Source organism: Siphateles boraxobius, unplaced genomic scaffold (genome assembly GCF_051911475.1).
Source record: "Siphateles boraxobius isolate OS27281-9 unplaced genomic scaffold, OSU_SipBor_1 20, whole genome shotgun sequence".
Lineage (NCBI taxonomy): Eukaryota > Metazoa > Chordata > Actinopteri > Cypriniformes > Leuciscidae > Siphateles > Siphateles boraxobius.
Window position 1 is genome coordinate 956,109 of NW_027508811.1, and position 13,267 is coordinate 969,375.

The following is a 13,267-nucleotide window of genomic DNA, read 5'->3' on the forward strand; positions in this document are numbered from 1 at the left end:
AGCAGACATGAGGAAAATTAAAGAGAGCGAGTCACAGTTATGTTTGGGACCTTTTTACAGCTAGAGTTACAACCTAGAGTTAAACTCATAACTAAGTGTGTGTGTGCATTCGCAGCCTTTAGTTTTGTGCAAATGTAATGTAAATGTTGCTAAAAAAAAGAGAACAAAAAGCAACAAAAAAATGTTTGTTTATTGAAAGTGTGGTTTGTCAGAATGTGCGGAAGAGAAGTTTTTTTTTTATATAGCACAATTCACACCCAGCAAATGCTCCACGTGAAACGTCGGTGTTCCAAACTTTTACCATAGTGACTGTCAATTGGTTTTGATTAATATGAGCGAGGGAGAGAGCAAAACAGCGCTTAGTAAAGACGGTGAATGCGCGCGTGCGGCCGAGGCTCTCTGCTGCTCGTTCGCACTGTCACAAGCGCAGCCACCGATCAAAGGCTTTGGCGGCCGTCAATAAAAATTCAATGCAGGAAAAACCCTGCTGTACGAATTTAATATAAACTGGTTCTTATTAAATATTCAAAAGTTATTATAATAGTGTCTATTTGTCTCTAGATGTTTGATTAACATTAAAGACAGACAGCACAGCAGCAGGACACTGCTGTCAATTCAAGACCTAATGCACAGATGACACACATTTTGTTTTCACTCAACTGTGTTTAAGTGAAAACCTACACGATGGTCATTTTGACACTGTATTTACGTGGAAGCCGCGAAAAAAATCGAAATTCGGGATGACACGACGAAGGCCCGACTCGATTTCCCTGTGCACGCATTGAGTGTTTGTCAGAACGCCGAATGAGATCGTTATTAACGGCTTATGTGCACTTAATAACTCTTGGTAACATCCTTTAACGTTATTCATTTTCTCATCCATGCATTTTTATGATTCTAAAGTGTCAAATTATTATAAGTGTGAAAGGAACCGCGAAATACGATAGAAACATCTAAATCTCTAACGACGACCAAGTAATCGTTGCCATATGATATCACATAACACCTAGCCAAATTCGTATTAATATAATTCACATTATGAAGAAAAAAAATCGAACTTACACGGCTCTCCTCATGAAATGGCGCCAAAACGCGTTGGATAACCGTCAGCGTAGGAAACTCAGGGTACTACCAATTTAAATACATATAGCATATAGATTATTTTCAGCTACAATATGTTATACATTTAGATTGTTATCCTGAGACAAATAGCATCGTAGTATTCAAAGATATTTCCAAAATCAACTGGACCTACCATTAATTGATCGAAGCACCGCACGAACCCTCAAGAAATGGCGTCTTCTTCGTTTTCAGTGGGCGGAGCTTTTCCCAGACAGTGCGTGCACAGATTTTTAGTTAGCCTGCAGGATAGCATAAGCAGCATACTCAACTTAATTTCAGTTATTTTTTAATTGTTATCATTTGTTGAATGCAATGACTGAAATAAACCTGTATAAATGTGTCTTGGACTAATGGTGTGTTCTTAAATTCTTGTTAATTTTGTAAATATAAGCAAAATATGAATAACCACCCAATTTTATGTTCACAAAATAATTAGATTTATCCTAAATTAGGCTACAACAACAACAACAACAACAAAAAATAGATTAAAACTTTTAACTTTTTGAGTGCTTATGGCTAGGCCTACTGTTTTATTCCTAATTTAACCCTTGTGTGGTGTTCATATTTTTGTTATTCAGCCAGTGTGTTCGTGGGTCTGGTGGACCCGCTGCATTTTTGGGTTTTTAATTCAACATAATCAAACAATTTATGTTAAAATACTCAACAGATGTTTACTTCATCCCAATTACAAGTAATATAAACAGCATATATGGTTAATATTTTCCCTTTACCTTTGTTAGATCATCACATTTAAGAATTGCAACCTTGTGCGGGAACGGCAGGGGTAGAAACAAAACTCACTTTTGCACTCACACTCTCTCACACTTACACACAATCTCTCTCTCACATGCATGCACACACTCACTCGCACACACACACACACACACACACACACACACACACACACACACACACACACACACACACACACACACACACACACACACACACACACTACACTACACTACACTACACACACACACACACACACACACACACACACACACACACACACACACTTGGATATGTGGTTTATGGGGACTCTCCATAGGTGTAATGGTTTTACAAATGTACAAACTGTATAATCTATCCCCCTACACTAACCCTACCCCTAAACCTACCAATCACAGAAAACCTTTGGCCTTTTTTGAATTTCAAAAAACACCATTTAGTATGTTTTTCAAGCCGTTTGGTTTATGAGGACACAGATATCCTCATAAACCATGTTGTAATACCCATGTCATTATACACATTTGTGTCCTCATAAACCATATACAAGAACACACACACACACACTAACAGCAAGCCCTGACAGGAGGAGGACAGAGTAAAGGTACACAGGACCTAAAATGTCCACACTTTTATTAGCCCCGGGTCCAGTGGACCCGAACATCCTGTGTGTAATATAAATGTGTAGGGGGGGTGTACAGTGTGTGGTCATTGAAAATGTGTTCGGATATATTCTTCACAGACAATGAGCCAAGGCCAATGAGTCTGAGGTTGAAAAAATTATTAATTGTATAATTTTTCTTTTGATTAAAAATGAAAACAACACCAGGGTTAAATTTTTTTTTTTTTTAATAAAGTTTGTCAATGCCAGAAAGATGCACAGTTTGAACCTTCTTAGGCTATATACGAAGGGCATTTAGCAAATAAAATGAAAGGCTACTTTGTTCATGTCGTTAATATCGCCTCTGTGTTATGGGATTTTTGGTTTCACTGTGCACTGAGCAATTTTTATTTGTATTTTCTTCTTCTTCAACATTTCAATTTTCTTTAAATTTGATATAACATATGAAAAAAAATGTTTGGAACAATATAAATAAAAGATCTATTTTTTATAAATAACCAGTTGGTTACAACAAATTTGTTTTTGGTTGCAAGCAATTTCTCTTTGTGGAAATCCAAGACTTAATTAAAATCTATTTTAACTATACAGCTCTGCAGGTTCACCCAGATTGACCTATTCTAGTGCAATGAAATCATCTAGCTAAAATAATCAGTGAAATATAGGTTACTAATATAGGAGATCTGATTGTAAGGGACACTCTGGGTTTTTTTTTTTACACTCCATGATGCATTAGACTACATAAAACATTGAGGGTGAAGTCTGTTTCTTAAACCAATATTTTCTCTGGTACCCTTTAAATTATATTTTTAATCCTTTCAGGTTCCAAGCAATATTTTTATTAACTTATGTTAATGGTAATGGATAACTTAACAAATAACACCAGGACATTTTGAGAATGTTATAAGAATGTTTTCTCTAAACATTATGAGAATTTTTAGCAAGTAACATATGTTCAGAGAACTTTTTATGATAAATACCTATAACATTCAGAAAATACTAATAACATTAAGGACGTTCTAAGAATATTGCTCTGAACATTTCTATTAACATTATGAGAACGTTCATCAAGCACAAATAACGTGATAAAGACGTTCCAATAAAGTTGTTCTAAGAACGTTTTCTATCAACATTATGAGAAAGTTCATCAAGCACAAATAACCTGATAAAGACGTTCCAATAAAGTTGTTCTAAGAACGTTTTCTATTAACATTATGAGAACGTTCACCAGGCACAAATAACGTTATAAAGACGTTCCAATATCGTTGTTCTAAGAACGTTTTCTATCAACATTATGAGAACGTACATCAAGCACAAATAACGTGATAAAGACGTTCCGATAACGTTGTTCTAAGAACGTTTTTGATCAACATTATGAGAACGTTCACCAGGCACAAATAACGTTATAAAGACGTTCCAATATCGTTGTTCTAAGAACGTTTTCTATCAACATTATGAGAACGTTCATCAATCACAAATAACGTCATAAAGTAGTTCCAAGAACGTTGTTCTAAGAACGTTTTCTATCAACGTTATGAGAACTTTCATCAATCACAAATAACGTCATAAAGACGTTCCAAGAACGTTGTTCCAAGAACGTTTTCAATCAACATTATGAGAACGTTCAGCAATCACAAATAACGTCATAAAGACGTTCCGATAACATTGTTCTAAGAACGTTTTATATCAACGTTATGAGAACTTTCATCAATCACAAATAACGTCATAAAGACGTTCCAATAACGTTGTTCTAAGAACGTTTTATATCAACGTTATGAGAACGTTCAGCAATCACAAATAACGTCATAAAGACGTTCCAAGAACGTTGTTCTAAGAACGTTTTCTATCAACATTATGAGAACGTTCATCAATCACAAATAACGTCATAAAGACGTTCCGATAACGTTGTTCTAAGAACGTTTTATATCAACGTAATGAGAACTTTCATCAATCACAAATAACGTCATAAAGACGTTCCAATAACGTTGTTCTAATAACGTTTTATATCAACGTTATGAGAACGTTCAGCAATCACAAATAACGTCATAAAGACGTTCCAAGAACGTTGTTCTAAGAACGTTTTCTATCAACATTATGAGAACGTTCATCAATCACAAATAACGTCATAAAGACGTTCCAATAACGTTGTTCTAAGAACGTTTTATATCAACGTTATGAGAACTTTCATCAATCCCAAATAACGTCATAAAGACGTTCCAAGAACATTGTTCTAAGAACGTTTTATATCAACGTTATGAGAACTTTCATCAATCACAAATAACGTCATAAAGACGTTCCAAGAACATTGTTCTAAGAACGTTTTCTCTTAACGTTTTGAGAACGTTAATCAATCACAAATAACGTCATAAAGACGTTCCAAGAACATTGTTCTAAGAACGTTTTCTCTTAACGTTTTGAGAACGTTAATAACACTATATGAACGTTCCGAAAATATTATTTTAATGACGTTTTGTACTAACATTTACACAACTTTTAAAGAACGTTAGTGAATGTTATGGGAACGTTCCCTGTTAGCTGGGATAATGTTAATCTAATGGTGAGAATAACCAACTCAGCATCTTGAAATTAAATACTGGGCCGAAACTAGGATGCATAACTGAAATAGTTTGTGACTTGGGGAATGAATGAATGAATGAATAAATGAATAAAAATTATTTAAATCTTATTTTGGTGTAATATGTAATATTAATATGTTTTTAATGGTAGACGTGACTGAGTCGTCGTGAGCAGATGTAAGCACTCAGGAGAAGTTGGATGCGTTTGAACAGATGGGATCTTTATTTTTTTCCCAATTAAAGGCCAATGAAGGGAAATAAAAATTAACAAAAAAACTAAAACAAAAAAATTGACATGAGAGCCAAAAAAACAACAACAACAATCAAATGTTTACAGCTGTTCAGAAATTGACCTTAACACAAGTCACTTATATTTAGAGCATAGACAGACTTATGTCCTCTCACCCCTCGCTCGCTTTATAGGCCTAAAAGCACCCCTGGAATTGGCACATACCAACACAAGATTACAATACAGGGGTGGCTCAGATGAAAACACCATAAATGCTTAAAAACAGCCGAAATGCTAACTCTATAAAACTAGAAAATTACAGAATATTATTTCTATATTTCCAGTTAACAACTGGCAAGCCACAAGTCATATTAACAGCTAAAAATTAATAACTCAAACTACGGGTCACTTACTATTGACCCGGAAGTCCTAGCAGGATTTAAACCCCACAACTGCGGCAAATCTGCCTTTACACAAACAAACTGGAGACGCCAGTACTACACAAAGATGGTAGGTCAAAGCTACGTTCCTCTTAAACTACATAATTAACGAAGACATGTGTTGTCTGATTATTGTAACTGGTTATGACTGTGAAGTAAATGGCTTGATTTTTATTTAAGACAGCAAGATATGTATTGATAGTAGTAGCTATAGCATATAAATCACTGTAGTATTAGATGTTAAAAGTGTGCACACAAAAACTACGGGATAACTATGGGGTTTTGTGATGAAAGGTTAGGTTAACCGCTGATTTGTAACAGTATGAGGATTAACAGAACACATTTACACGATAGACAAACAAATACAGGCCACAGGGTGTCCACAGTCTTTGTGCACTAGAATGGGTAGCGCATCGATGCCGTGACAGTAGCTATGCGCCCCTGTCACATATGTCACGATCATTGTATTATTAGGCTAATACTTTTTAATGATTTCATGCATTTTAGAGATGCACCGAAATTATAACGATAATGATAATTTAGATAATTTATTCTAAGGCCTAACATATTTCTACTCCAATATGAAATTAACATTTAAATGATGGCTAACTTTTCATGACATTTTTCACTAAAGATTTATTCAACAAAGCGTACATCAAATCATGAACACATCACTAATGTTAAATAAAAACATAGTGAATATGTACAGAGCGTATAATTAGAAAACAATTATCGGGACTTCCGGTTATGCCGGTGGCGTGACAAGTCGCAGATTTCAACCCTCGTGCATTAGGCTAGAATCAATCCTTCTAAACCCACTTAATAAACTTAATTTAAGTTGGTGGAATAGCTAAAGCGATTACTAAAACAATGGCATCGAAGAAAAAGATAAAAAATAAAGGGAGATTGGAAGCGGAATCACAAATTATGCCATCCGAACCTGAAAGCCTGAGCGAGCACAAAGAGACGGAGGATGAAGGGGGGGGGCCTCAAACGAGAATCCTAGTAACGCGGAGATGATGAAGGCCTTTAAAGCAATGGAAAGACAAGTAAGGGGCAAGATGGATGAAATTCTTTTGGCGGTCGTGGATGTCAAAGTGAGATTGACAGAGGCGGAGGAATGAATTTCAGGGACAGAGGACGAAATCGTCCAACTGAAGGTCAGAAATGATACGCTGGAAAAACAGATGAAATCAATGGCTGATAAGGTAATTGACTTGGAGAACAGAAGTAGGAGGAATAATCTTAGGTTGGTTGGCTTGCCGGAGAAAGAACAGGGATCGGATGTGTGTGCTTTTGTGGAAAAGTTTCTACCAGAGACTTTGGAGTTGGGAGAAAGCGTTATGTCATTGATAATAGAGAGAGCCCATCGAATACCCAGCTCAGGTGAATAAAATGGACAAGATGGTAAAGTGCAGCCGAGGACTGTCATAATGAAGTTCCTCAATTTCAAAAAGAAGGAACAGGTTCTAAAGGCAAAGAGTAAGGGAGCAATTGCATACAAAGGTTCCAATCTTCGTTTTTTTCCGGATTTGTCGGCAGAGCATCACAGGCAACAAAGAAAGTACGATGCTATCCGTCAAAAATTGCGTGACAAAGGAATCAACCGACACAGAGTAATCTTTCCTGCTCGATTGCTTCTTACACATGGAGACCGTACTGTGATTATGAACAGCCCAGAAGAAGTGGAGAAATTTATGCAGCAGGTCGAGGACAAGTGAACTGAGGTATCGAGTCCAGAAGAAATGGATAAAGAGATGCAACAAATTGAGATCAAGTAAACTGAGGTATTAATGCGAGGTACTGAGGACTAAATGTAAAATTGTAGTTTATTTTCTTTGTCGGTAGGTTGTAGCCTATATTCGTCCAAAGTGGATATTTAATTTTGTTTTAATAAGGGTAACAAGTTAATTATTTGATGTTTAAGTTAATTCATTTAAGGTTCAGAAGAGGGCGCTTTTGTTATAATATTTGAAAAAAGAAATGACACAAAGTGAAAGTTTGACTTTATTTTAAGATAACAGTTTGAAGATATTAGGTTGATATAATGTGTATAGTTAGAAAGATGTTAGGCCTACTTGGAAATATAAGACTGAGAGATTGTCAGCGTATTTCTTTTTTTTTTTTTTTTAAGGTAAATTTTTCTCATTTTCTCAATTTTTCATTTTTTTGAACAACAGAACAAATAGGAGCAGACCATTTAAGAAGTCGAGTGTAGGGAAGGGGGTTACTGATACAGATGGTATCAGTGAAGCATGGAAAATGCTGGGGTAAGTTCATATTTTATGCGATTAGTTTTGTTTTAGTTATTTTAGGTTTGGCCTCTTTTTTTGGCAAATATATGGTTCAAGGTAATGAGGATGGTTAAAACAAAAAATGGCACAGACAGGAGGGAGTAAGCTTCTATCATGGAATTCTAGGGGGCTGGGGAAACTAAAAAAGATTAAACAGGTGATGACTAGAATTAAGCAGATACAGGCAAATGTGGTATTCTTGCAAGAGTCACACATGACTAAGGAGGAAGTGATCAAAATTGAAAGAAGGTGGCAAGGACAGGTATTTTCGGCATGTTTTACTACACAAGCCAGAGGGGTAATTACATTAATACATAAAGCTGTGCCATTTCAAGTAAATAATGTTATTAAGGATCCAGCAGGCAGATTTGTGATTATTCAGGGAAGATTGGTAACAAAGATAATACATTTAGTAAATATCTATGGCCCTAATAAGGATGACTCTAATTTTTACAGCAACATATTTCTGATGCTGGCTTCATTACCAGGTCAGGTTATAATGGCGGGGGATATGAATTGTACACTTGATCCAGGAAAAGATAGATCTACGGGAGTTGATACCGCACATGTGAATTCTAGAAAACAGATTCTACATTTTATAGGAGAGCTTAATCTAGTGGATATATGGAGGCATCTTAATCCAAAACAGACTGCATATTCATGTTATTCGGCAACACACCAAACTTACTCTAGAATAGACTATTTTCTTGTGTCAGCCCAATTGCTTTCAAAATGTATAGATTGTCATTACCTTAGTATTGTCATTTCTGATCATGCACCAGTGTCTTTGTCGTATGTCGATTCAAAATTAGTTAAAGATCCCCCTAAATGGCGATTCCAGCAAAGTTGGCTTAAGGATGCGTCATTTGTAGAGTTCTTGGATAATCAGATTGACAATTACTTTGAAACAAATCAATTGGAAACTTCAGCAGGAATTCGGTGGGAGGCATTTAAATGTTTTATTCGGGGAAAAATTATTAGTTTGTATAGTTCTAAAAGTAAAAAATCTCGACAGGAGTTACAAGATTTGGAAATAGAGATTAAAGAGCTGGAAAATTAAGTATATCATTGTAGCAATAATCAGATGATCAGCGCAATCATGTGGTTTTAATCAACTAGATTCTAATTAAGTAAACACTCCTCCATTCTTCAGATTGTGACAAAAACAGATGTCATGGGACTTTTTAAGTTTACCGATTCACACACGAAGCAAATGGTGCTTGGACTTAATTAAATTACCGATGCCAGAAGTGTCCCCGCGGCGTTTTTCTCTGATAACTAATCACAGGATCCTCTGTCTTACCACATGTGACTCAACAGGGGCGCCTCTCTGGCCGGAGATCCCGTGGTGTCCCCTCTTCACGACACCTCACAAACACAGACAACCTTGTGTAATCGAACCACACTGGTCATTGTAATCCAGACTTAAAACTCATCAAATTCGAAGGACGCACACACATACACGGAACTGAAGACGATCAGGAGTCCAACGCGTGACTGACCACACGACGAACTCTGAATACACACACACACACACACACACACACAAAGAGACAATCATTCTGAACCACGTGTAGTTAAACGTAACGTTTCAAATGTACAAATGTTTTCTGGTTGTGTTCAGGATTCCCTTGTGACCTAATTGATATAACTGTAAGCTTTTATGATATGTGATCAGTCTGACATTCGTTTAATCACGAAAAATCATGTATCTGCATTTTACTAGCCCTAGGAATGCTGCGAGTGGTATGATTGGAATCAGAGAAATCAAATAAGATCGAATCACTAACCCAAAATGCAGTATGAGGCATATTTTATTAAATCCTAGTTTAGAAGTGTATTATTACTAAATTTGTAATCTCCTATGCACATGACCCAGAAGGCGTGTACTTCGCGAACCACAAGGTTTGCCGACACGCCTCCTCCCAAACGATTGGATCAGACGCGTACGAAAGGCGTGTCATGAGCGCCTTCAAAACCAGGAGCGCCATGTCTCCTCTGTGCTAGCAGTCCTACGCCAGAGAGAGGTTCCCTTCTTCAACAAGAACTCCAACCGGAGCTCTTCGTTTGCTTTCTAAATTTCGTTTTAATCTAAGTTTTCCTTCCGATATCTACCTCAGTTGATAGTTTTCCTTCGTTCAGTGCACTCACGAACGAAACGAATTTAAGATTAAGCATCTGTCGTACGAGCTGAAGAGATCGCAACATCTACCTCCGTCCGAACGAAACTTCGGACATTCAGCCTACGTTTCCTTTCAAACCAGCTGCACAAAAGGGGCCATATCAATGCAAGTATAATCTAAAATAGAATGCTGTTTTTAAGGTTGTCTAGAACTTCCTAAAAAGCCTTTGGGTCTCATTTTGAAGTAACTGTTGAACTGTTCTGTCCTGAGAAGATTTCTCTCTCTCTCTCTCTCTCTCTCTCTCTCTCTCTCTCTCTCTCTCTCTCTCTCTCTCTCACACCCTCTAACTTTCTCTCTCCAATATTTCGTATTGGCATCATTTTCTGTTTCGTTGTAATTGTTTGTTTTGCTATGCATATTTACTCCTGCGTGATTTTAAGTAGTTTATGTAATCTTTAGTCTTGTTTCATTAAATTCCATAATCCTTTGAATTGAATCTGTCTCATGGTTCCATACTTGAAGTCCCTGAAAATGTCGATATAAGCTCCAAGCTCTATTTGGTTTAACTATTGAAGTATCTAAAGTGCCTGACACGAAAATATCCTTCCTTGTGGCCACAGGAAAGTGTGTTTTCGTTGTGTACCGGCTAGTAAATTGTGATAAAGGAAGTCTTCTCCTCCACGTCCGCTGGACGGACAGGTTGTGTGATAACTGAACTGGAATCATATCAAAATTTACTCGCATCATTTATATGATTTTACCGACCTATATTAATAATTAATACGAACAATCGTGTTAATTGTTCATATACGGTGAGGTTTAGTCTATTCCCTATTTGGGATAATTTAATGTATGTAGACAATGAATATTCATGACCTGATGAATATTATTCCCCATTTAAGCTAATAATTTCCCCAAAACAAGTCATTGTCGCTACATATTATGGTGGAGAATGCAGGCATTTTCAAACTTCATTTTGAGACCAATATTCAGATTCATATTCATGTGTGTTTTTGAGAGTTTAATATTGCGTACGTACGTGCGGTACCCATTGCTTCCCTTCCGGTTGCGCTTTCCTCCAAATTTACTGCGATGATTGTTGAATAAGCTGCCTAAATACATACGTGCATTTACAGCTTGCTAGTTCGTTAAAACAATCCTCCTTTTGGGCTGAGACATTTTATTTTAAGTACAATTCACGGAATTGAATTGGGGCTTGAGTCATAGGATTCCTCAGTCCAAATCACTGATAGCTCACGTGGAGAGAGACAGACGCCCCCTCGCGGCGGCACCACTCCAGGTCAGCTATCACTCTTCTGTTCAAACTAACTCTGTCTACCCTTCACTATTTCTATCTGTCTCGATGACTCTGTTCTGTTTTATTTTTATTTTTATCTTCAGTAGTATGGTGATTTATTATCAGAAATCATTCTGATTCCTCTACAAAAACAAAACTCTTGTTTCTCCTTTCCCAGTGTATCTAGAGCTGATTTGAAACAATTATTATTATTTTATTTTTATTTTTATTTTATTTTTTCCTCCACTATAAATTTCTCACATTTCAGTCATTGATAGCTGAAAAGATTTCCCCTGAAAAGAAAGACGCCACCTAGTGGCAGACACTCTTCTCAAGCCAGCTATCAGCCTTCTACTGAACTTAAACTGTATGAAATCATTTTCAGTTATGCTTTTCCCGAGGATTATTTTATAATCATTACGAATGACTTCAGTGTTGTTACGATTATTATAAGAAATCAGTCTAATCCTCTTTCAATCTCCCCCAGGCTCATTTTGATTTGAGTCAAACCAATTTTAAATTGAAATTTAAATTGTGTCAAACAGTCCAGGTGAACCACAGAGAGGAAGTGCGCCCCCTTGAGGCTCCAAAACCCACTACAGCGGCCTACCGCTCCAATTTCCGGCTTCCACCTGCATTGAGTTATTGCTAACTTCCAATCGGGTTAGGTTATTTTTCAATAACTACCATCCTGTCTAAAATATTTCTGTGCTATCATCAGTTGGCAAAAGGCTTTCATCCTTTAATTTAGTTTTCCTTTCCAGGTAAATTAGTTTTCTCTTCAAAGTAATTTTGTTACTACCTTACCCCTCTTCAGGTTTATTGTAGTTTCTGTTTTACATACCTAAATTACTCAATTTGGTTTAAGCAAGGACAATCTTAATTCACTTTAAGCTCCCTTGTTCATTCCATTTTGCTTGTTGTATAGGTAAAAACCTCAGCATCTGCGTTGGATTGTGGGAGTCCTGGTTGATCTCGGTGGGCGAGTCTGCTGACTGGTGTCGCCGACACTGACCGCGCAGTGACTCTCGAGTTCTTTTATCTCTGCCACGGGTTGCGGCACGCAGTAAGTGACATCAGCAATCTGGTGCTTTGTAGGGTCAACCATCAAGCCATCGCGCAAGTCAATTGTTGGGAACTGTGCACAAACCATAGGTGAAACCGCCAGGCCAGTTCGCTGGTGGGTTCTGGGCCCCGCCCACCTTTGCAGTGCGGTCGGCCGGTTGATACCTCGGAGATTACCAGGTTGTGTTTACATGTCACGCGCTGTTTTAGAGGGCGTAACCGTGACCAGAGCAACGAAGAGCCCGTAGTCACGGCGGTCAAGTGTTTGGCGGCACCGGAAAGTTCGACCACGCATGCTGGGTCCAGCTGGGTTCGACCTCAGTTCACCTCAGGTAAAAAAACAAAACTGATTTTGATAAAACCCTGACACTTAATATAAGCCACAGAATATCAGACATTCCCCCGGATAGATTTTCTAAGCGTTTGGTTTACCTCTTTCCCCCTAAGACACACCCTCTTAGTTCTTAGAGGTTACGCTACAGAGCAGGTCAATTCACTCAGGTGTTATTTTCACTGCGATATTTTGATTTTGCTTTCCCCTCTCGATCTTCTTTTCCTTTCTTTTTGTTTTGTTCTGTTGTGATTTGTTTCTTTCAGTTCACCAAGAGACCCCAAGGAAGTTAAACAATAAGAGTGACAACCAGGCAGCCTCTATTTTCGGGTCCCACGCTGACCCGCATAAATTGACCCGCCTAACTGTCTACGGCAGTTAGCCAAAATTTCTATAGACGGCACGACCGTACTACGGTTCGTTATCCTCAAAAACAAAACAA